This window comes from Pogoniulus pusillus, chromosome Z (genome assembly GCF_015220805.1).
Source record: "Pogoniulus pusillus isolate bPogPus1 chromosome Z, bPogPus1.pri, whole genome shotgun sequence".
Taxonomy (NCBI): Eukaryota; Metazoa; Chordata; class Aves; order Piciformes; family Lybiidae; genus Pogoniulus; species Pogoniulus pusillus.
This window is the reverse complement of record NC_087309.1, coordinates 88,180,041-88,204,337: the sequence shown is the minus strand read 5'-3', so window position 1 is coordinate 88,204,337 and position 24,297 is coordinate 88,180,041. Positions and strand designations below refer to the sequence as shown.

Genomic DNA, 24,297 nt, shown 5'->3' with positions numbered 1-24,297 from the left:
AAAATGTTAGGAAGCAGAAAACAGCACTTGATGAAGAAAGCAAGACTGTCTTTTTGTGGTTCCTGGAGATGGTTCTAGAGAAAAAGCAGCTATGGGAATCACACATTGCCCAGCTTTCATGCCTTAATCTTGACTTTCTTCCAAATCCAGATCTTCCAGAAATCGTCCAGCACACCTGATTATTCTGCTGAACCTGGAAATTTTGGAGACTCCCCTCTCTGTTAGCTAAGCACTTACTCCTTATCCCATGTACAGTATCATGTTATCAACATTAAGTGTGTAATAATTAAACCTTCACAAGAAGAAGGATATAAGGAGCTGTTATTATCTCTGTTGTATAAACTGTGTGAAGTACAAGATCACTTTAAAGGCATAAAGGAATGTAAATCTTGACAGTAATTTAGAAAATACTCAATGTTCCAAAGCCATGTCACATACTTATTATATGCTAGATTTTTAGATATTTAATATGATTTTATGAGTGGTCTTTAAGATGTGTGAGGAAGCCACAACTTCTCCTCCTTCTTATTGCAAGTAACATTTTTATTAAGAATAAACAGTAAATTATTTTCAGTGTCACCAAATACTTATCTCTTTTGAAATATTTGGCAGTCGTATCACAGCATCTTCCACAGACTGGTCACCAAGATGATGCAGCATTTGGAAGCTACCATGTGAGGAATAGCTGTGAAAATGGGTTCATTCAGCACTGAGAAAAGGAGAGCTCTAGCAGTTAAAGGGTAGCTACTAAATGCATAGAGACTCCACTTCATAAGCAGTCTATGGAAAAGGTGAGGGCTAGTGGGCATGTTAGTCCTGGGCAGTTTCCCACTGGATATAAGAGAACAGTTTTTCACAATGAGGATATATATAATCAGCTAATAGAATAATCCCACCAGGGAAGTGATGGTGTGTCCAGCATGTGACACTTCTAATACTTGACTGGGTCATCTTGCCTAGACCATGCTTCTGCCAAGAAATGTTGTCTCAGATGATCCTTGAGATGTCTCTCAACCCAGGATTCTATGATTCTCTGTCCTGTAGAGCTCATACACATGCAGGCCATTAAAAAATGTTCCCTCTCTGCAGCCACCTATATTATATACTGCCAGAAGGCCTGGCTACGTGATGCAGAATTAGCTCCGCAGCTGCCTGTCCTCAGCCTGAGGCCTTGGCTTGAAGTTATTCCTCTGAGACCTTGCAGAGATTGATACTTACCCTGACTCACCCAGCTCTGCACACAGTGCCTCCTAAAGTAAAAGAGAAGAAGACAGAAAAACTGTTCAGTGAGCAGAGCAGCCTAGATACATTTCCCTTCTTAAGCGAGCTTGAAAATGTCATTTGGAGTCAACCCAGAGTAATTCCTTCCGTATGAAACCACCTGTTTTGCTTCAAAAATTACCGAAGATGTTTTCTGTTTATTAACCTTTTATTAAATTAATTTCAAATTTTAAAAGTTTTTAAAGGGTGAAATTAATCACTTTCCAACTATTTCCCTTGCTTTAATATTTGGTGGCCTGCTGAAGGTGGCCCAGGTGCCTACCCAAATGCAGTACATAAAAACCCTTATTTTTCCCTCAAGTTATTTATCTACTTACTTACTTAAAAATACTACCCAGCTCTGGTGACACTGGATTTTACTTTCCTGTCTCTGTTTCAAATGCCAATCCTCTTACCTCAAACATAGCACAGCACATTTATCTCTCCTCTGATTTCAGGGCATGACACAATGGACAACAGGAGTTGGAGCCTGCAGAGCTGTGGGCATGATCTCCTAGCCTGCCTTCCCTCTTTGCATGGAGGAGGCAGCACTGCAAGCTTCTTTTAACCTGCTCTTGAGCCAAGTGGCAGCCTTGCAGGGTACATGGGAGAAGCCGTCCCCTGGAGGTAACATGTTCCTCCTCACTGAAGCTCGAATAAACTAAATGAACAACTTAGACTACACTCTTAACTTGCAACAAGGCAGACTCATTGTGTCAGTCATCTTTCAGAAAATCAGTGAAAACTGAAAATGCTTCCATTTATGACCATCTGTAAAATCAGCCTTTCATTCGTGCTACTTCAGTTTAGGGCACAGACAGCAGATCTAAACATTTTTAAGAGTCCTGCATTGTGGCAGATTGGATTTTTTCCAGGGTCTGTACTCAAAATACCACCTCTGGGGCATCACTGTAAGCCAGCTTTCTGAAACTAAACCAATTTCTTTTCACAGGTCTCCTTATGGGCCTCATACAGGCAGCAGAAAGAGTTCAAGGTGACAAATGAGGACATCCTGGACAAACTGAGTACGTATTCTATATTTCTGGTCTGAGAAAGCAGGACATTGTGTGCATGTCTCAGGATTACATGTACCAAATCTTCATTCTCAGTTGAGTGTCAAGAGTCACTTAAAACTCCCTACACAAACTGAGACTGAACCTGGAGGAAGGCAGAGGGCGCTCTGGATGCTGCTTCTACCTCTGAGAGCAGCTGCGACTGGGCTGAGTTTGCTTGAGCTTCTACGTCAAAGACAAAAGCAGAGATTCTGGCTGAGCAGAAGGCTGTGGCCTGATCTGCTGCATCTTTCAATAAGCATCTTCAATTTTGTTTCTTTCAGGGAGCATTGTGAGCTTGGGACATCCCCAGAATAAATATTTAGAAACTGAAAAACTCGTCCTAGGGTAAGTCCAGTTACTTATACAAGTACTTATACAAGTGGCAGGCTTTATTGTTGATAAATCCTGTTCTGCTCAACACTTGTGGGAAGGTGTTTCTGCTCCATTCATCATATCAAAAGCCCTTTTTAGATTCCAGCTTGCTCTCTGCTTGAATCTTTGGTCTTTATTGTCATTTGCAAAATGTGAGTGGGCACTCAAAGCTACGTCAGTCTCTGAAAAGATGTGTGTCAGATGAAGGTGGGAAAGCCAGAATAAATAGGCTTGTGAAGCAGATGATTGTTGTTACTGTGAGAATGTGGCCATTGCCCTCATAATTTTTAGCAGTCCTTAGAGCTTGTACAAAGATGGCTCTCCACAACTAATGCAACGAGAGGTGGCCTCAAAGAATGTGCTGCCATAACCAGCTCATGACTCTTGCCTCAGGTCAGTTTAGAGTTAAGAGGAAAGATCTTCTAGAATAAATAATCACAGAGTCAATCAAAGAGCATCATCTGGAGGAACCAGGATGCTGCACCAACCCTTTTTATCTAGCACAGGGCTGGTGAACTACTGCAATGTGTGCTGCTGGCTGAAGGAGTGGATAAACACATCTTGTTTATAACCATTGCAGGCAACAGAGATCTCCTGTCTGGCTTGCTTTCACTCATAGGGACTACACCACTTCTCATTTCTTGCTGCTGTTCTGTTTCTAGGGGATATGCAGCTGTGTATTAAGCTGTTGAAATCACTACTGAACAAGAGCTGAGTGTCAGGAGACCTGGCAGCTTCTGTAGGTCTTCAGTGCTTTCACCTCCGGTGTGAAATTGGGGATGAGTCTTTCAGGTCACCACTAGATCTTTATACAAAGACTGTCCCTCGTAAAAACAGACTAGTGCCAGCTGGAAAACTCATCTGCTTTCTTCACCTTCTCAGTGAACCGTTTTAGAGCAATGTGGCTCTTTGCTGCAGTAACCAAACACTTAATGCTGAGCAATTGCCTGCAGGTTATCCCTGAAAAGGTGCCTGCAAATTCCAGAGGGAAGGGTCTGGTCTCCCTGGGATCACCAAGAGTCCTGGTGCTCTCAGTGCTTGGGCTGATTGTGACATCTTGTTCATGCCATTTTCCTAGCCAGAATTTTGGACAAAACACAGACCCAGCCTAAAAATCTGTCAAGAGAAGCAGGACTGAGAGCAGATGCATGGTCCCTTCTGTCATGTTGAGACCAGGCCAGGCAGAGGAAGTGACTGGCCATGTTGTTCAGGGAGAGACAGGAGGCAGACTTCAAGCAGCCAGAGGTCACATCTCTCCTCCAGAAGGTGCAAATTGGGTAGGCAGGATCTTCTGAGAGTTGCTCACTGGGCTGCAGTTTCAGATTTCTGATTTATCATTTCTGGCTGCCAGTAAAGGCATCTGAATCTTTTGGGGAGTTTCTCATCCACCTGTAGTGCTGCCCTTTGTAACTGCATTAAGAGAGAGGTGAGAAATGAAGTGCATTTGAGAAGAACCTGGATTCAGAGTGTCTGAAGTAAATTGCTTTCAGTATCAGCTCAGGTGGCTATTAAGCACATGAACATCAGGAAAGAGTCTGAAAGGGTTCTAGTGAACAAAATCCTGATTATATGGGAACACAAGAACCCAAACATTGTCAACTGTCTAGACAGAGGAGTGGTTCTGTTCTTGTAAGGTGAATGTTCTGTGTATTGCAAGCCAAAGATACTGGCAGAAAACCAACTCTTTTGTTACTGATCTGCTCTGCCACTATTTTATTTTCAGCTGTGTGGTGGGTAATGAACTGTGTCTGGTTCTGGAATACCTGGCTGGAGGCTCCCTGGATGATGTTGTTATGACAGTGTATATGGAGGAAGGACAGATAGCAGCCATCTGTAGGGAGGTAGAGGATGTTGCATTTGCTTTCCATTGTTTGGACGGGATGGTTCTTCTCCACTAGTGGTAAGAATCCAACTGATGTCATCTTCAGAGGATTTTGTTTCCCTGCTGCTTTTACAATACAGAGAGAAAAGCACTTCTTCAACTCTGTTGTTATTCTCTTTTATATCCTTACTTATAATCTCTTTATTATCCTAGTTTTGCTCTTCTCAGCTTTGCCACTTTCAGTCTTTCCTTGGAGTGTGCCTGAATTCCATTCCTTGCCTGTAAAAGCAAATGTGCTGGTGACAGAACTTAACAAAACTGCAACGAGAAAGAGTCTTTGGCATGGAAGGACATGGACAGCCTTCCACCCAAAATGGAGTGTTAGCTTCCAACAAATGACGAACATGCTTTTTCAAGCCTGCTGTAGACCCTAACCACAAAATCTCTGTCGTGCAACTCCCTACCTGAAAGTGATCCACTTCATACAGAAGGAAGGGACTTTTCTCATTTGGCAAACCAGTTTTTATACAGACGGAGGTAGCACATTCAGTGCAGCAACAGCCATTCTGCCTGTGTTTTCACAGGACAGTCTGTAACAATGGACATTTCTCTTACAAAAGCTTGTAGGCCTTGCTTGAGAATGTTACTACTCTTCTGGCATTAGAGTAGCAAACTGTGCCTCATGACAGCACAATATTCTATCATTGCTCACAGTTCGTCTAGAAATTAAATCTTTTAGAGCTCTTTGATTTCTTCTGTGATGAAATCAGGTCATTAATTTTTACTTTCATGTTTATTTTCTATCCTTCAGTCTCTGCAATGCTTGGATTTCCTTCATTCCAGTGGAATCATTCACAGAGACATCAAAAGTTGTAACATCCTGCTTGGAATGGATAAGTCTGTCAAAATGGGTAGGTATTGGTTTGGGTAAGTTCCTTCCAGAAAGATTTATAATATAAAGCTTCAAGTGAGTGAAGGCCACTGCATGGAAACTGAGGGTTTAGTAGTGTGGCCAGTTCAGTGTTCCCATGGCTACAGTACTGATCAACCAGTGCCTGGTCACTTCTCCAGATAGATTCAACCAGATGTTCTCAGACCAAGATGTAGTGGGTACTTGTTTTGGTGTCATAATTCTAGCTGGCTTTAACAAGACTTGTTTTTCTTCTCAGCTGATTTTGGCCTTTTTGCTCATATCACCCCTGAGCAGAATAAAATAACGATATATTATGGAACTCCCAACTGGATGGCACCAGAAATGGTGAAGGCAGAGCCATACGGCCTCAAGGTAGACATTTGGTCCCTTGGCATACCAACAATAGAGATGTCTGAAGGAAAGCCACAATATGCCGATGAAATGTGTAACAGGGTAAGGTGCAAGTAAACACACGCTATTGTGTTTACAATTGGTGCCTTATTTTGTCTCCCAGAAGACAAAATCTCAGTCACAGCAGTATGACTGAGGTCCACCAAAGTCTGTTACTGAAGCACACTTGCTTCACACAGCCTAACCGGCCTGCAGCTCTGGCTACATTAACACGAGAACCTCAGAGGAGAAATGACACACAGCCACTTCAGAAATGTGCCATGCTTGAAATTTCTCCTCTGGTTATGAAGTCTCTTTGAGCTGTATCTCAAGAATTGTCCACTGGCAAGTTTCTGCTATTGAGGAATTTTTAAGAAAAGCCTTTAATCCATATCTGCAGAAAAAAGGAGTCTTTTCAAACTCACAGCATTGCCCATGGCTAACTCACATCTCACCTCAGGGATGGATTTCCTCATTGTTTTGATTAGACAAGCTCAAGTTTTTCATCTACCACCTAGGTGAACCTCGTCTAGGATTGCTGTACTGCTTAAGAGGACAATTGCCAGTAAATGCTCTCTGCCAAGTTTATCTTTTCTTCATAATATGTTTGCTTACATATCTGTGTTCAAAGTGAGGTTCCAAAAGTTTCTGTCTTTAGAAGCTAACAAGATTATTTGATCTATTTACCATTTTTCATCCAGAAGACTGCAAACAGTCAGATGACCTTTGTCTTATGAATGTCAAATGCATTTTTGCTGATGTACTTCACACTGTCTCAGCCAATGCAATCACCATTGAGGCAAGATAATAAAGCGCCTAGACTATAACTTCCTAAGACAAGAATTTAACAGCCCTACACAAGAGGAAGCATTGTTAGACCTATTGATCACAAAAGCAAACAAAAAACCATCAGAGATGTCAAAGTTGAAGGTGGCCTGGGCTGCTGCGACCATGCCCTAGTACAATTCACTGTCCTAAGGCAGTTGAAGCCAATGAGAACTACAGTTAGGACTCTTAAATCTTAAGAAAGCAAACTTTCAGCTTTTCAAGGAGTTAATCAATGGGACTTGTCGGGAAGCAGCCTTCAGGGACAAGGGTGCAAAGCAAAGCTGGCAGATCTTTAAGGATGCTCTTTATAGGGCGCAAAAGATCTCAGTAAGAAATCGGTCAAGGAGGGCAAGAGACCACCATGGCTGAGACGTAACCTGATGGTCAAACCAAAGGGCAAGATGAGGCTACACAGGAAATGGAAAAAGGGACTGGTGTCCTGGGAAAAGTACAGGGATGTTGCTCAGGTGTGTAGAAATGAGGTCAGAAAGGCCAAGGCACAGCTGGAACTGAACTTGGCAAGGGGTGCTAAGAAAAACAAGAAAGGATTTTACAGGAACATTAACCAGAAAAGGAAGATTGAAGAAAGCATTCCCCCTGATGAGCAAAAGCAGGGAGGGAGTGTGAGTGGATAGGGAGAAGGGAGGTACTTTGAACAACTTTTTTGCCTCTGTCTTCACTGGCAACCGCTCTTGACCATACAGCTGCAATCCATCATGGAGGAGGTACACTTGGGCATGAACTTACAGAATGGGCATTGGAGGTTTTCTAATTCCTATTTCAGAAACCTTCCTACAAAAGCTTAACAGCTACAGGATTATTTTTAAACACTAAAATTTGCCATATTGTATCTACACTCAAGTCCACAGCTGTCCCAGTCTTAACAAGGATGAATGCCTCAATCTGCCAGCCTGGAATTGAATAGAATGTTTCTTCATCCAAGGCCCTTACACACACTTCCGCAGCATGTCAAGCACCTGGGGACGGGCACAGCCCTGATCTGTATGGGATAGCTGTGCAGTTGCATAGCTGCCTCACATGTCATGCATAACATTTCTCATGTAGTCACATGAGTGATGTGCAAACACACAAACAGAGCCAAAAAATCATATAGGACTGTACTAGGATAAGAGCATCTCCTCAGCACGTCTAGTCCACGCATAGAAAGATTCAGATACTGTAGGGTTAAAGAAGAGAGTCTGTCTTCACCTTTCCCGGTACTACATCTGTATCTATCTAGCACATGTAACAGAAAGGGTAGCATTTTAGATAGCAGTGATGTTCTGTGTGCAAAAGTGAATTATAGAGCATCTCAAAACCCCTCACCTCCCCACTCTTCCAAGAAATGGAGATGCATCACACTGTTACTTAGCTGAAAGAACAGCCAGGAACACATTGGAGTGACTAAAGCAAACTGCATTTCTTATGACAACACAGTATTACAGGACACCAAAGCCAGGTCTTGAAAGTAAGCCTGAAAAAAAAACCAACCCAAAACAAACAAACAAACAAACAAACAAAAAACCCAAACAAAAAAACCCCAAACAAACAAACAAACTACAACATACCCCATAAAAGTTAAACTGTGCTCTGCTTCATCCATTGTGTTTCTTATCTGGAAGTCAAATGCCTTACAAGGATTAGATTGGGATGCTGCTACATTCTAATAAAGGAAGAAAAATAAAGATGTGAAGAGGTCAGCAGAATGTGTTTAACCCTCTTCTTTTTACCTCCACTCTTCTCTTTGAGTGGTGAGGCTTTGTTTTCAGTGTTGTATAGAATCATAGAATCAACCAGGTTGGAAGAGACCTCCAAGATCATCCAGTCCAACCTAGCACCCAGCCCTATCCAATCAACTAGACCATGGCACTAAGTGCCTCATCCAGTCTTTTCTTGAAGACCCCCAGGGACGGTGCCTCCACCACCTCCCTGGGCAGCCCATTCCAATGGGAAATCACTCTCTCTGTGAAGAACTTCTTCCTAACATCCAGCCTATACCTCCCCCAGCACAACTTGAGACTGTGTCCCCTTGTTCTATTGCTGGTTACCTGGGAGAAGAGGCCACCCCCACCTGGCTACAATGCCCTTTGAGGTAGTTGTAGACAGTAATAAGATCACCTCTGAGCCTCCTCTTCTCCAGGCTAAACAACCCCAACTCCCTCAGCCTGTCCTCATAGGGTTTGTTCCAGGCCCCTCACCAGCTTTGTTGCCCTTCTCTGGACATGTACCAGCACCTCAACATCTCTCTTGAATTGAGGGCCCCAGAACTGGACAGAGTACTCAAGGTGTGGCCTGACCAGTGCTGAGTACAGGGGAAGAATAACCTCCCTTGTCCTACTGGCCACACTGTTCCTGATGCAGGCCAGGATGCCATTGGCTTTCTTGGCCACCTGGGCACACTGCTGGCTCATCTTCAGCTTACTATCTATCAGTACCCCCAGGTCCCTTTCCTCCTGGCTGCTCTCCAGCCACTCAGTCCCCAGCCTATAGTGCTGCTTGGGGTTGTTGTGGCCAAAGTGCAGAACCCTGCACTTGGACTTGTTCAGTCTCATCCCATTGGCCTCTGCCCACCCATCCAGCCTGTCCAGGTCCCTCTGCAGGGCTCTCCTACCTTCCAACAGATCCACACCTGCTCCTAGCTTGGTGTCATCTGCAAACTTACTGATGCTGGACTCAATGCCCTCATCCAGGTCATCAATAAAGATACTGAACAGGGCTGGGCCCAGCACTGATCCTTGGGGCACACCACTAGTGACAGCTGCCAACTGGATGTGGCACCATTCACCACCACTCTCTGGGCTCTGCCATCCAGCCAGTTCTTGATCCAGCACAGAGTGAATCTGTCCAAACCATGAGCTGCCAGCTTGGCTAGGAGCTTCTTGTGGCAGACAGTGTCAAAGGCTTTGCTGAAGTCCAAGTAGACTACATCCACAGCCTGCCCCACATTCACCAGGCAGGTAACCTGTAAATCTGATTTAGTTTTTTTTTTTTTCTCTGCTTCCACAGGCTTTGTTCACAGATAAGGAAATCTGCCTTCTATCCCCAACTGTCTCACTTTCTGATTTTTCTGTTTGAGCTAGTGACTCAAGGCAAGTTGTCTGCGTGTTTTAACTTTGCCTACAGCTTACTGCTAGTGCTGTCTAAGAAAAATAGTGGTTGAGTGGCTTGCACTGGAAGATCTTTACAAATGTAACAGATTGCAGATGAAGCACAGGGGTATAAAACTCAAGTGCTCACAGGCCCTGGAAAGGCTGCTCTTGACCTGACTAAACTAAAAGATAACTCTGCACTAAAGGTAAAGGTATAGTGTAGCTGATGAGAAGCAAAGTACCATATCTGGGAGAGAAATAAAGGGAAAACCTGTTCAGTGAATGCGAAAGAGAGTCTGGGCTGAGGGGCAGGCATCTGTGCTGCAATAAGACCAATTTACAGATCTAGCATATTGCTGTGCAAAGCCAACAGCTGAGACTACAGCAAGCTGCAGCATTAGAGAAGGGCCACGACGATGACCAGAGGGCTGAAGCACCTCTCCTGTGAGGACAGGCTGAGACTGAGAGAGTTGGGGTTGTTCAGTCTAGAGAGGTGCTCTGATGCAGGCCAGGATGCCGTTGGCTCTGAGGAGACCTTATTGTGGCCTTCCAATAGCTGAAGGGAGCCTATAGGAAAGCTGGTGAGGAACTTTTCAAGATGTCAGGTAGTGATAGGAGTGGGGAGAATGGATCAAAGCTAGAGGAGGTGTGATTTAGGCATTAGGAAGAAGTTCCTCACCATAAGAGTGGTGAGACACTGGAAGAGGTTGCCCAGGGAGGTGGTGGAAGCCTCAGACCTGGGTGTTTTTAAGGCCAGGCTGGTTGTGGCTCTGGGCAACCTGATCTAGTGGCGAGTGTTCCTGCCCATGGCAGGGGCGTTGGAACTAGATGATCCTTGAAGTCTCTTCCAACTCTGGCAATTCTGTGATTACCAGGGACTATGAATTGTTCCAGCAGACACTTTGAAATATCTCCTGCCATGCAAATTCAAGGCGCCAAGTGGCAACAAAAATGTAAGGAAATGCTTAATATGTCAGGGAATGACAATAAAGTAGATTGCAGTGTGTCTGGCAGCAGGCAGTGAGGAGCAAATTAGTGCACTGACATGTGTGATCTGTGTCTGTGTGGTACTGTCTGTGTCCTTACAGCTGCCATAATAAGCCTTCTTGTTCTACACAATACTTTGTCCAGAGCACTAACCACATGATGTGTTCATTTGAATGCTTTTTAATCTCTGGCTACCTCCTCTGATACTCTTTTACTTCTAAAATGCCTCTTACTGTTTTCCTCTTCTGTCAGATCTAATGCTTTCTGCTCTGTCCATAAGAAACTGCTTTGCTGGGCCTTTCACCTAGCTCTTTGTGCTAGTTTGAAGCAGGCTAGAATGTTTTGGTGAGAGAAAGTAGATAACTGGCTATGAAAGGAAAACATGGTTGTGTCTCTTCTCTCATAGTCCCACTGAGAAGTATGGGAACCCCATGCAGAGATACAGGCTAGGGTTGGAGTGGCTGGAAAGCAGCCAGACAGAGAGGGATCTGGGGGTGCTGATTGATACCCGCCTGAACATGAGCCAGCAGTGTGCCCAGGTGGCCAAGAGAGCCAGTGGCATCCTGGCCTGCATCAGGAATGGTGTGGTCAGCAGGAGCAGGGAGGTCATTCTGCCCCTGTACTCTGCACTGGTTAGACCACACCTCGAGTACTGCGTTCAGTTCTGGGCTTGAGCGTGTCCAGAGAAGGGTGACAAGGCTGGTGAGAGGCCTTGAGCACAGCCCTACGAGGAGAGGCTGAGGGAGCTGGGATTGTTTGGCCTGGAGAAGAGGAGGCTCAGGGGTGACCTTATTGCTGTCTACAACTACCTGAGGGGTGGTTGTGGCCAGGAGGAGGTTGCTCTCTCCTCTCAGGTGACCAGCGCCAGAACGAGAGGACACAGCCTCAGGCTGCGCCAGGGGAAATTTAGGCTGGAGGTGAGGAGAAAGTTCTTCACTGAGAGAGTCATTGGACACTGGAATGGGCTGCCCGGGGAGGTGGTGGAGTCGCCGTCCCTGGGGCTGTTCAAGGCAGGATTGGACGTGGCACTTGGTGCCATGGTCTAGCCTTGAGCTCTGTGGTAAAGGGTTGGACTTGATGATCTGTGAGGTCTCTTCCAACCCTGATGATACTGTGATACTGTGTGATACTGTGATAACATTCTCCATTTTGTCTCTCACTTTGCTTTTGGCTGTAGACTGAGCAACATCTCATTAACCTCGCTGCACTAACCTTCCTTCTTAACGTCTTGGCTGCACCTCAGGATTGGGGTAATGTTGAGAGGAGCAGGGGGAGTTACTGGGGTGGTTGAGAACCCCTCCTGGGGACTCAGGTTTCTGGAAGGGGAGTTGTGCTTCTGTGTTACATTTCCTTTGTATATTTCTGTATATAACTGTATATATTGTAAATAGCTGTTTGTATATTGTGCTGCTGTAAATAACTAGCTTCATTTATATTCCTGGAGCCCATCTGAGTTAGCTGGGGTATTTCTCAAAGTGTGGGGGGGCAGGATAGAAGCCAAACCACCACACTCTTCACTGGGAAGCCTTCAGTGCAATAAAAGATCAAAAAGAAATACAACACTCCTCATCTTCTTCACCAGATTTGTTTGACATTCCTAATTGCAGAAGAGCTCTTAACAATGTAGGGGCTTTCAATGAATCTTCACTTCCAGACTCACTGTACACTGACAACCTTGCAGGACTGCGCTTTGGGGAGTGTGAAAAATCTCCATATTCCATCTGTGGTTTCTCCTAATGGCTCTTCTTTTCTCTGGAAGTGGATAGAGAAAGATAATTTACATATTGGAAACATATTCCTCCTTTCCAAAACATGGCCAAAGTGATGTCAAAAGGACATCACTTGTAGCTTAAACCATGGAGTTCACAACCTTATTTCTTTTCACTTTCCTTGTTTCTTCTTAATTACTTGGAAACATTTGAGCAAGTCCCTTTGAGCAGTTCTCCAAAAAGGGCAAGAAGGAAGACCCAAGAAACTACAGGCCAATGAGCCTCACCTCTATCCCTGGAAAGAGGATGGAAGAGCTTGTTCTGGGCATCATCTCAAAACATGTGAAAGAAAAGGTTATCGGAAGTAGTGTGGATTCACCAAGGAGGAGTCATGTCTGACTAATCTGATGGCCTTGGATGACTGCATGGATAGGTGAGGGGAGGGCAGTAGATGTTGCACACCTTGACTTCAGCAAGGCTTTCAACACTTCATAGGTAAGCTTAGGAAGTGTGGGTTAGATGAGTGGACAGTGGGATGGATTAAAAACTGGCCAAGGGTTGTGGTCAGTGGCACAGTTGGAGAGCCACAGGAAGTGGTGTGCCACAGAGGTCAGTACTGGATCCAGTCTTATTCAGTATACTCAGCAACTCCTTGGATGAAAGGATAGAGTGTACCCTCAGGAAGCTTGCTGATGACACAAAACTAGGAGGGATGGCTGAGACACCACAAGGTTATGCTGTTGTCCAGAGTGACCTAGACAGGCTGGAGAGTTGGGCAGAGAGTAACCACAGAAATCACAGAAACCTCCAGGTTGGAAAAGACTCTCAGGATCACCAACTCCAACCTATAACCCTACTCTACAGGACTCGCCTTAAATCATACCCCCAGGACCACATCCAAACAACTCTTAAGCACATCAAGGGTCAGTGACTGAACCACCTCTCTGGGCAGCTCATTCCAGTGCCTGACCACTCTCTGTGAAAAACTTTTTCCTACTGTGCAGTCTAAACCTACCCAGTCTCAGCTTGAGGCCATTCCCCCTAGTTCTGTCTTTGATTACCTGTGAGAAGAGCCCAGCAGCAGCCTCTCCACAATGTCCCTTCAGGTAGTTGCATGTTGGGAATCACGTTCGGTGGAGCGCTATGGGAAGACGACTCTTTGTTCACCAATATGGTTAGATGGTCAAATCCACTTTATTTCCGTGATACAGTGACTTATATGCATTCTAGCAAGAGGCGTGCTCAGCTTAAGATTGGTTACAGTCAGAGGGTCCAGAGTTACATGTAAGGTGTGCATAGGTTAACTTATCACAACATTCTAAGGGTCAGCCTTCCAGACCACCCACTCCAGCCCCCTTAGTTATCTAGTCTCTGCCCACTGCAGCTGTGTGTGGGGTGCTCAGTTGTTTACATCTCGATTTCCTAGCCTCGCTGGGAACCAAGGACGTTCTCAGCGCCAGTTACCCATGTTTATGACTTTATGTCCTCGACTGGTGAGAAATTCTTCCACAGTTGCAGACAGCAATGAGGTCTCCCCTCAGCCTTCTCTTCTTCAAACTAAACAGCCTCAGCTCCTTCAGTTGCTCCTTATAAGATTTATTCTCTAGGCCCTTCCCCACCTTCGTTGCCCTCCTCTGAACCCTCTCCTGCACCTCCACATCTCTTGTATTGCAGTGCCCAAAACTGACCACAGTACTAAAGATGTGGCCTCACCAAAGCCGAGTGCAAGGGCACAATCACCTCCCTACTCCTGCTGGCCACAGCATTTTTAATGTTGGCCCATTGATCCAGCCCATCCAAGTCCCTCTGAAAAGCCTCTCCACCCTCATTCAAACCAACACTTTATGAAGCTGTTGTGGAATGGGGTTTAGGGGAATTTGTGGGGAATAACATGTGAGGCCGATTTATAAAGAAGGTTAAAAGGTTTATTACTAAAACACTAGAAATCCCCTTCCCCAAACTTATTTATAACTATCCCATGTAAGTTCTTGGTTAGCGGTTGCAGATTAAAATAAAAAATGGTTAAAATGAGAGAGTCTGTGATTTTAAGAGAGTTCTTTGAGTCTTGAGAGATTATTCAGTCTCTGAGTAAAGAGTTTGTCAGTTACTCACTGTCCAAATGCAGTTCAGCAGGGTTTCAAAGTATTTATGAATTTCAGGCGCGTTGTGCGAGCCTCCTGCAGGTCCAGGCCAAGTTGGGCCCTGGCCTCTGAGGCTGACGATCATCGGGCGCTGCCGAGTTCGTGCCGAGTTCGTGCCGAGCTGGCCGTAATTCTTAATGCTGCAGTGCGAATGCTGAGCGATGCGTGTGCAGGCAGGGTGTCATTCAGAAGGAGAGCAGGGGTAAGAGCAAGAGGGTCTCGAGGGCTCTCAATTAAGGCAAATGCAGCATTTTTATAGTGTTCAAAAGAGGTGTGTTTAGCCAGTTCAGGCAATTTTACGTTAATTTTACAGATTGGTACAAAGTTATCACAGTATCATCAGGGTTGGAAGAGACCTCACAGATCATCAAGTCCAACCCTTTACCACAGATCTCAAGGCTAGACCATGGCACCAAGTGCCACGTCCAGTCCTGCCTTGAACAGCCCCAGGGACGGCGACTCCACCACCTCCCCAGGCAGCCCATTCCAGTGTTACAATCAGTTCATACAATTGGACAATTATTACCACAAACAACCTGTAGGACCACTGTCGCGGAAGGGAGTTTTGTTTGGGGGAGTTTGGGGAATGATATGCTAGGCCGATGTTTATAAAAGGTTTAAATGATTTAATATTATATACACTAGGAAATCCCCTTCCCCAAACTTATTTACAACTGTCTCACTTAAGTTCTTTATATGCGGTTTGCAAATTAGATCACAGAATGATTATGTACAGGAATCATAGAATCAACCAGGTTGGAAGAGACCTCCAAGATCATCCAGTCCAACCTATCACCCTGCCCTATCCAATCAACTAGACCATGGCACTAAGTGCCTCATCCAGGCTTTTCTTGAAGACCCCCAGGGATGGTGCCTCCACCACCTCCCTGGGCAGACCATTCCAATGGCAAATCACTCTCTCTGTGAAGAACTTCTTCCTAATATCCAGCCTATACCTACCCTGGCACAAATCAGGAATTTAGCAACAGTTTGTAAAAGAATTTGGAAAGGGAGTTTGTGGCTTGGAAATGCCAGGATTTAGGGAGAGAGTCTGTGATTTTTTTAGAGAGTTCACTGGAAGCTTGAGAGATTATTCAGTCTTTAAATTAAGTTCTTGTCAGTTACTCACTGTTAAGTGCAGTTCAGGAAAGTTTCAAAGTCTTTATGGATTTTAAGGCACGTTGTCTGAGGGTCCGTGGGTCTGGTTGAGCTGAATGCTGACTCCCAGGGCTCGTAAGGATCAGGCCCCGCCTGGAACGGTGCCGCCTCAAGCTGGTTGTTGCGATGCGAATGCCGCGTGTGTGTGCGTGTGTAATCAGCGAGCAGGGTGTCGAGCAAAACAGGTGCAAGTAGAGCAGGGTAGAGAGCGAGGGGCTCAGTTAAGTTGCAAGGGGTGCAAGGGGGTATTTTTTATAGTGTTTTAGAAGAGGTGTGTTCAACCAACTCAGGCAGACTTGTGTTAGCGTTACAGATTGGTACAAAGTTATAATCAACTTATACAATTGGCTAATTCTCACCAAAAAAACAACTTATGGAACCACCCAGGGGTCAGCCGCCAGCAGATGTTTGTCGAGTGGTCACCATGTCTGAGAATTCGAGCCTTTTTTCCAAAACATAGCCATGTTTATGTCTTCTGCTTCTCTAAGGAAAAGATTCTCCCAAGGCCTGTACGTCTGCTGGTACAGCAGCTACGTCAGTGCAAGCGGATAGAAAATATGGTTTTGACTTTTTAGATAGAAGGCCTCTGAGCCACAATTTTGTGCATAAATGAAACTTTTGCAATAGGGCAAAAGGGTTCTGCTCCCTTCCATGACAACCACCTAGGGGTCAGCCCCCAACAGGTGTTCACCGGGCTATGGGAACCAAGGTCCCTTTCTCAAAACACAGCTAATGTTTACTTTTTTACCCCTCTGAAGGAGGAATCTTCTCAGAGGCTCTGCAGCTGCTAGGGCAACAGATAGAAATATTGCTTTGGTTTTTGCGATGTCTTGGCCTTCGTGTGAGTCACTGTCCTGTGCACGACTGGGGCCTGCAAAAGGGCTCTGCTACCTTCCATAAGTTCAGCAAGGGCAAGTATAGGATACTGTACCTACAAAGGAATAACCACATGTATCAGTGCAGGTTAGGGGCTGTCCTGATGGAAGGCAGCTCCATGGAAAAAAGTCTGGAATCTTGGTGGACAAGAGGATGACTATGAGCCAGCAATGTGCCCCTGTGGCAAAGAAGGCCAATGGTATGCTGGAGTACATTAAGAAGAGCATGTTCAGCAGATCAAGGGAGGTTCTCCTCCCCCTCTACTCTGCCCTAGTGAGGGCCCACCTAGAATATTGCATCCAGTTCTGGGCTGCCCAGTTCAGGAGAAACAGGGATCTGCTACAGAGAGTCCAACAGAAGGCTATGAAGATGATGAAGGGACTGGAGGACTGCCTGATGAGGAAAGATTGAGAGCCCTGGAGCTGTTTAGTCTGGAGAGGAGAAGGCTGAGAGGGGATCTAATCAATGTCTATAATTATCTGAGGGGTGGGGTCAGGAATGGACAGGGACAGCCTCTGCTCACTTGTGCCCTTTGATAGGTCAAGGGGCAGTGGATGTAAACTACAGCACAGGGACTTCCACCTCAACATGGGGAAGAACTTTACTGTAAGGGTCCAAGAGCACTGGAACAGGCTGCCCAGAGAGGTTGTGGAGTCTCCTTCTTTGGAGATTTTTAAGACCGGTCTGGATATGTTCCTGTGTGATTTGCTCTGGCAGAGGAGTTAGACTCGAAGATCTCCAGAGGTCACTTCCAACCCCTAATATCCTCTGATCCTGGGAGGTTCTTCTCCCCATCTACTCTGCCCTAGAGAGGCCTCATCAGGAGTGTGCAGGTCTGGGCTCCCCAGTTCAAGGACAGGGAACTACTTGAGAGAGTACAGCAAAGGGCTACCAAAGTGATTAGGGGATGAGAACATCTGTCTTATAAAGAAAGGCTGAGGGACTTTTTAGCCTGGAGAACAGAAGATCAAGACCCCCCTCAATCTTATCAATGCTTATGAATAACTAAAGGATGGGTGTCAGTAGGATGGGACCAGTCTTTTTTCAGTGATGCTCAGTGACAGGACAAGAGGTAATGGACACAAACTAGGAAGTTCAATGTAAACGTAAGGAGGAACTTCTTTATGTTGAGGCTGATGGAGCACTGTGACATGCTGCCCAGAGAGGTCAGTCTCCATCTCTGGAGTCACTCAAAGGCCAACTGGCCATCACCCTGTGCAACCTGCTTTAGGTGAACCTGTTTTGGCAGGGGAAGTTTGACTAGATGATATCCAGTAATGTGACAGAGACAGGACCTGTCAGTCATAAAAGTGATGCGTGAAGCCAGGATTGAGATCCACTCTTCACAGATGTAAATACACGTTGCCAGTGTTTCTTCCTAATGTGGCATTCCTGTATCATAAATGCTTTGACTCTACCTCATTTCAGTTTTGATGCAAACTGCTCTGTACACCAAATGGGATAGGTTAAAGTTCACACTAGAGCCAGCAGTGTGCCCAGGTGGCCAAGAGAGCCAATGGCATCTCAGCCTGTATCAGGAACAGTGTGGCCAGTAGGACAAGGGAGGTTATTCTTCCCCTGTACTGAGCACTGGTCAGGCCACACCTTGAGTACTGTGTCCAGTTCTGGGCCCTTCAATTCAAGAGAAATGCTGAGATACTGGAACATGTCCAGAGAAGGTCAACAAAGCTGGTGAGGGGCCTGGAACACAAACCCTGTGAGGAGAGGCTGAGGGAGCTGGGGGTGTGTAGCCTGGAGAAGAGGAGGCTCAGGGGTGACCTCATTGCTGTCTACAGCTACTTGAAGGGAAGCCATAGCCAGGTGGGGGTTGGTGTCTTCTCCCAAGCAACCAGCAACAGTGCAAGGGGACACAGTCTCAAGTTGTGCTGGGGGAGGTCTAGGGTGGATGTTAGGAGGAAGTTCTTGCCAGAGAGAGTGATTGGCATTGGAATGGGCTGCCCAGGGAGGTGGTGGAGTCACCATCCCTGGAGGTGTTCAAGAACAGACTGGCTGAGGCACTTAGTGCCATGGTCTAGTTGACTGGATAGGGCTGGGTGCTAGGTTGGACTGGATGATCTTGGAGGTCTCTTCCAACCTGGTTGATTCTATGATTCTAGCAATACTGCTTAAGTTGCTCTCTCTCTGTGCTTGAACACAGCAGTAGCAGAAGCCTTGCCCTGCCATGCTGACATATGGCATGTACACACAACAAGCTACCCCAGACTTCAGGCTGGACTGACCTCTAGCAAACTGGAGGTGAGAGGCCTGGTGTAGGTCTTTTTGACTGAAGACTATGTTGAAGATCTGGCTGTGTGGTTTTGAAAGCCAAGGCAGTGTTCTTGGATATCAGAAACAGCATCTCATACCTTCTTCCATCTACTGTTCTCACATTCAGATTTTGGAGTTTTTGCTTTTTGGTTTGAGGTTGGTTTGTTTGTTTGAGTTTTGGTTTTGCTTCTATTTTTGTTTGGATGGGGTTTTGTGGTTTGGGGTTTTGTTTGTTTCAAAAGACAGCAACAAAATACATGGTGGAATAAATATTTCTTATTTAAGAGCTACCTTTTTCTGAGATGCACCTCAGCCATGGAGGAACACTTTTTCCCAGTACAAAAGAATGTCACAAAATCATTTTTCATTTACTGTGCATTTCTGCTTGCTACCAATCAGGAGAAGTTGAGTACCTAGCACCCTATACATGCACATGCTGCAACGTGAAGAGATTTACAGTAATTCACAGCAATTAACAAAATTTACTGCTAATCATTTATTTTCCTTCTCAGTGGGAGACTAGAGAGAGAGAGTTGTCATCTGAGTGAGGCTTCTTCCATGACCAAGCTGCAGGACTTCATAGAATCATAGATTCAACCAGGTTGGAAGAGACCTCCAAGATCATCCAGTCCAACCTATCACCCAGCCCTAGCCAGTCAACTAGACCATGGCACTAAGTGCCTCACTCAGTCTTTTCTTGAAGACCTCCAGGGACGGTGACTCCACCACCTCCCTGGGCAGCCCATTCCAATGCCAATCACTCTCTCTGGGAAGAACTTCTTCCTAACATCCAGCCTATACCTCCCCTGGCACAACCTGAGACTGTGTCCCCTTGTTTTGTTGCTGGTTGCCTGAGAGAAGAGGCCATCCCCCACCTGGCTGCAATGTCCCTTCAGGTAGTTGTAGACAGCAATAAGATCACCCCTGAGCCTCCTCTTCTCCAGGTTAAACAACCCCAGCTCTCTCAGCCTCTCCTCATAGGGTTTGTGTTCCAGGCCCCTCACCAGCCTTGTTGCCCTTCTCTGGACACGTTCCAGCACCTCAACATCTTGCTTGAATTGAGGGGCCCAGAACTGGACACAGTACTCAAGGTGTAGCCTGACCAGTATTGAGTACAGGGGAAGAAGAACCTCCCTTGTCCTACTGTCCTACGTATTTTATTTGTCCTCTGCCTCCTGCTTCCACAGTAAAAGGAAGTTTTATATTGAGAATATTTGTAATCTAACTTAATCTACACTAATCTTAAAGTAACCTCTATCTAAATGTGTGCAACCTCTACATAAATATTTGTTGCAACGATCATTAAGCTGTTGGTTATGATTGAAAGAATGCTGTGAATATAGAGAACAGTTTCAGTGAAATTTACATTCAGAACATTCAGGCTAATTTGCCTTATGGTCTCCTAGAGCCAGATCCCCTCTAAGGTATAGACTCAGATATGGCTTGACTGCATTTCTTCAGAGCTCCCTATGTCAAGTCTTGCAGGGACACACTGATAAAAACAAAGTCAGACATGAATCAGGCAACGCACGGCAGGGCAAGGCAAGTGTTACACCACTGGACAAAATTATGTTTCGGGGGTAAACAGTTTAAAAAGTGTTCTGCCAGAAATTCCAAAACAACTTTTAAAGCCAGTTTTACTAGACACAGAATCCCAGTGGTCATCGTTGTACTTAAAGGTCTTTGAATACATGAGCCTTTCAGTTCAGGCTGAATCTAGCAATACCCACTGAAACGTTAATTGTCTGAGATTGAGAAACATCAACATAAACTTACCCCTTAGCTTGCTGCATAGGACAGAAGAGACAACTGAGGGTAAAGCTAGATGAAACAAACAAAGAAAAATCAGGCAATTATGCTGATGTAGCTGAGTAAAAGCAGAAAGAACTGGAGAGAAAGATGTAGGAAAGAAGTAACTGGTTGTCATAAGGGTAGTTGTGCTTCCCCTTGCCAGACTAAATCATATGCATATGGGTATATCAAGGGCAAAAAGAAGAGAATCATTTGGTTGGTTTAGCAAATACTCAATGCCATGGATGCTGCAAAGAACGACCAGGAGTGCACTTTTGTGGGTACAGACAAGTACAGTTGGTCATGTCTGCTTCTCTTGTGTGCCCTGCCAGACGCAGACCAGAGCTATTTAAATGCAACAGCTCAGAGTCGTGCACAGGCTCAATGTGATTATTCAGCTCCTGGGAGAAAGCTGGGTTTGTGTCTTGGCATCAGCAAGGGCAGAGATAACAAAGATGTGTCTGCCTACACCATTCATGCAGATACAGCTGATAACAGCACTGAGGCACTTAAAGAGAATTTATAGATTGCCTTTACACAGATTTTTTTTTACACAGATGCTTTCCTGACTTACTGTTTGTAACATCAACAGACATCTCGTCAGCTGGCTGGGAATATTACAGTGTAGTCCAACCAAGAGTTGCCACAAAACTTTGGTATAAACACAATTGTGTTACAATACCTAAAAAAGTTATACATTGAAATCTATACTGCTTATGCTTTGAATATTTTTTTATACTGGTAACTGCCTTAGTTCAGAAAAAAAAGCAGTCTGTGTACATGCTTGAAAAAGGTTAAGCCTTCCTGAGGAGAGCAAATCAGCTAACAGACAGCAAGAGAGAAGTAATATTAGATGACACACACCCAAGGGAAAAAGAGGTTGTCCAAGAATGGTCTTTTCTTCTCTGAGCCGTATCTGACTCAGGAGGCACGGTCTGAATGAGAAGGAAATACAGAATCATAGACTCATAGAATCAACCAGGTTGGAAGAGACTTCCAAGATCGTCCAGTCCAACCTATCACCCAGCCGTGTCCAAGCAGCTAGACCATGGCACTGAGTGAAGCATGCCTGATGCAGCTGTGAGTACTCTCGGCCATGATGATGAAAAATGCAATGCAGCCGGATGGGTTAAAAGGCTTCCCACGGTCATGCTGGACATCCTATGAGAATAGCTGAAGAGGCAGTGGTACTCTGCACCCTTCCGTATTATCGATGTGATAGCATCAGAACACCTCATGGAAGAAAGTTTGGAAAGCTATCGCTCGTATGAGCCAAACGTGAAGGCAGAGGAGGTCTGCTTTTGAATCCACACTAAGCGTCCTCGTCGAGTCAGCAGAGGGAGCTTGAGTTCGAGTCGGAGTTTTCAACCGTCTGAATCACGGTTCTGATTCTTAACACATGGCTAGATTTTTATTGACGGGTTTGCCTTCTTAACGTCTGCTGTGTAAGACACAGAGTCTGTTTGGATTTGGGTTTTGGGGTTGTTTTCTGAACACCCAGAGACAGGACTCTGTACATGACTCAGTCGAGGTGTATTTTGCAGGATCTGTTTTCAGTAATGTCTTGTCATCAGCGGCAGCAGCACGTAAGCAGTGCCAGCTATCCTGTTAGGAGCTATTAAAATGAAAAGCTAGCACATTCCCCCAGGAAGATATATATATATATTTAATCTATGTGTTACCACAAACACATTAAAAAAAAAAAAAAAAAGCCAAAGCCCTTAATATTTGATTCTCTAAGCTGCTGTTTTTATAAATAGATGGTAATGTGTTGTTTGAAAATAGAGGAGTAATTGCCCGTGGAAGCTTTTGCATTCTGTCTTCCACATTGTCACACCTCTTGAGAAACAAACAAAAATTGTTATGAATTGCTTGTTCCTTTCATGCCTGAGCCTCATTCCACTGCTGTAGCACCTTCTCTATTCATCTAAATATTAATACCCTCATCTGATTTTGGCTCTTTGCAAGCCTGTTTTGCTTCAAAACCAAGAACATCTACACTCTGGGTTTTTTTTTTTAAGTACCTCTGCCTGAGTTGTCATCTTACCACAGCTCAACATCATGCAAAGAATATTGGAGATCTCATACTACGGATTATGCAGACTTGTCACATCTGGATGACTCTCAACGAGAGGAGAAGCTGGCCTAAAGACTAAGGAGAAGATATTTATCTTGATGGAGGGAGAAAATGGAAGTTTTTTTAAGGAGAAGGTTTTGCCTAAAAGGCTTCTTAATGGAGCTTGGGAGTTGTACATGTGTGGGACAAGAATAAAGCAAAGCAGTTTGGCATGCCCTTATCTTTTCACCATCCTTGATCAATATTATTACTGCTTTCATGTGAGAAATTCATGGATCATGGCCTAAACAAATATGCTTGTCAGTTACTCATGATGTTTGTCTTCTGGATACATCAGTTTCAAATACAGTGGGACTTTTGCAATGGCTCTTAGTTACGTGACATTAGAATCAGACAGAGTGTGTACTTTTTGTGTGCTTTGCTTTTTTGTGGCAATCAGGAGTTGTCTTCTTGTATGGCTGTTGTTTTGAGTGGCTTGACTGACCCTTCTGAGCTTCCACTGAACTGAGTAGCAATGATACTAGAAATTTGCTTTTACTTAGGTACTCACCATGACAGCTCTAACGGCATATATGCTTCCATTAATGGAGGTTGAAGCTGACACTGATACAAAAACTGCAGCCGAAAGAAGTGCTGCAAGGAAATTAAGGATAAAACTAACACCCCACGTTACCCAGCTACCATCTGTTAAGACTGGGACATCTTCAAAACAGAGCATTGTTGGCAACCTCTCTGCCTATCACTGTGGCTGTCATTAGTTACTCGCACTTCAACTGAGCAGGTGTGGAAGTTAAGATGGCCACAGCAACCCCAAGCAGCGCTATAGGCTGGGGACTGAGTGGCTGGAGAGCAGCCAGGCAGAAAGGGACCTGAGAGTACTGGTAGATAGTAGGCTGAAGATGAGCCAGCAGTGTGCCCAGGTGGCTAAGAGAGCCAATGGCATCCTGGCCTGTATCAGGAACAGTGTGGCCAGTAGGACAAGGGAGGTTATTCTTGCCCTGTACTCAGCACTGGTCAGGCCACACCTTGAGTACTGTGTCCAGTTCTGGGCTCCTCAATTCAAGAGAGATGTTGAGGTGCTGGAACATGTCCAGAGAAGGGCAACGAAGCTGGTGAGGGGCCTGGAACACAAACCCTATGAGGAGAGGCTGAGGGAGCTGGGGTTGTTTAGCCTGGAGAAGAGGAGGCTCAGGGGTGACCTCATTGCTGTCTACAACTACCTGAAGGGAGGCTGCAGCCAGGTGGAGCTTGGTCTCTTCTGCCAGGCAACCAGCAATAGAACAAGGGGACACAGTCTCAAGTTGTGCTGGGGGATGTCTAGGCTGGATGTTAGGAGGTAGTTGTTGCCAGAGAGAGTGATTGGCATTGGAATGGGCTGCCCAGGGAGGTGGTGGAGGCACCGTCCCTGGAGGTCTTCAAGAAAAGCCTGTCTGAGGCACTCGGTGCCATGGTCTAGTTGACTGGATAGGTCTGGGTGGTAGGTTGGACTGGATGATCTTGGAGGTCTCTTCCAACCTGTTTGATTCTATGATTCTATGATTCAAGGCTGACCTGCTTCTCA

The 24,297-nt window shown here is 45.3% G+C and overlaps 1 long non-coding RNA gene across 1 annotated transcript; it reads left to right on the top strand.

Moving 5' to 3' along the window:
• Nucleotides 1–1,810: 1,810 nt before the first annotated feature.
• Nucleotides 1,811–12,254, top strand: LOC135173571 (uncharacterized). Its single transcript, XR_010301378.1, has 5 exons — nt 1,811–1,887; nt 2,213–2,285; nt 2,597–2,660; nt 5,321–5,420; nt 11,894–12,254. It is a non-coding gene; the product is annotated as an uncharacterized LOC135173571 (long non-coding RNA).
• Nucleotides 12,255–24,297: the final 12,043 nt, after the last annotated feature.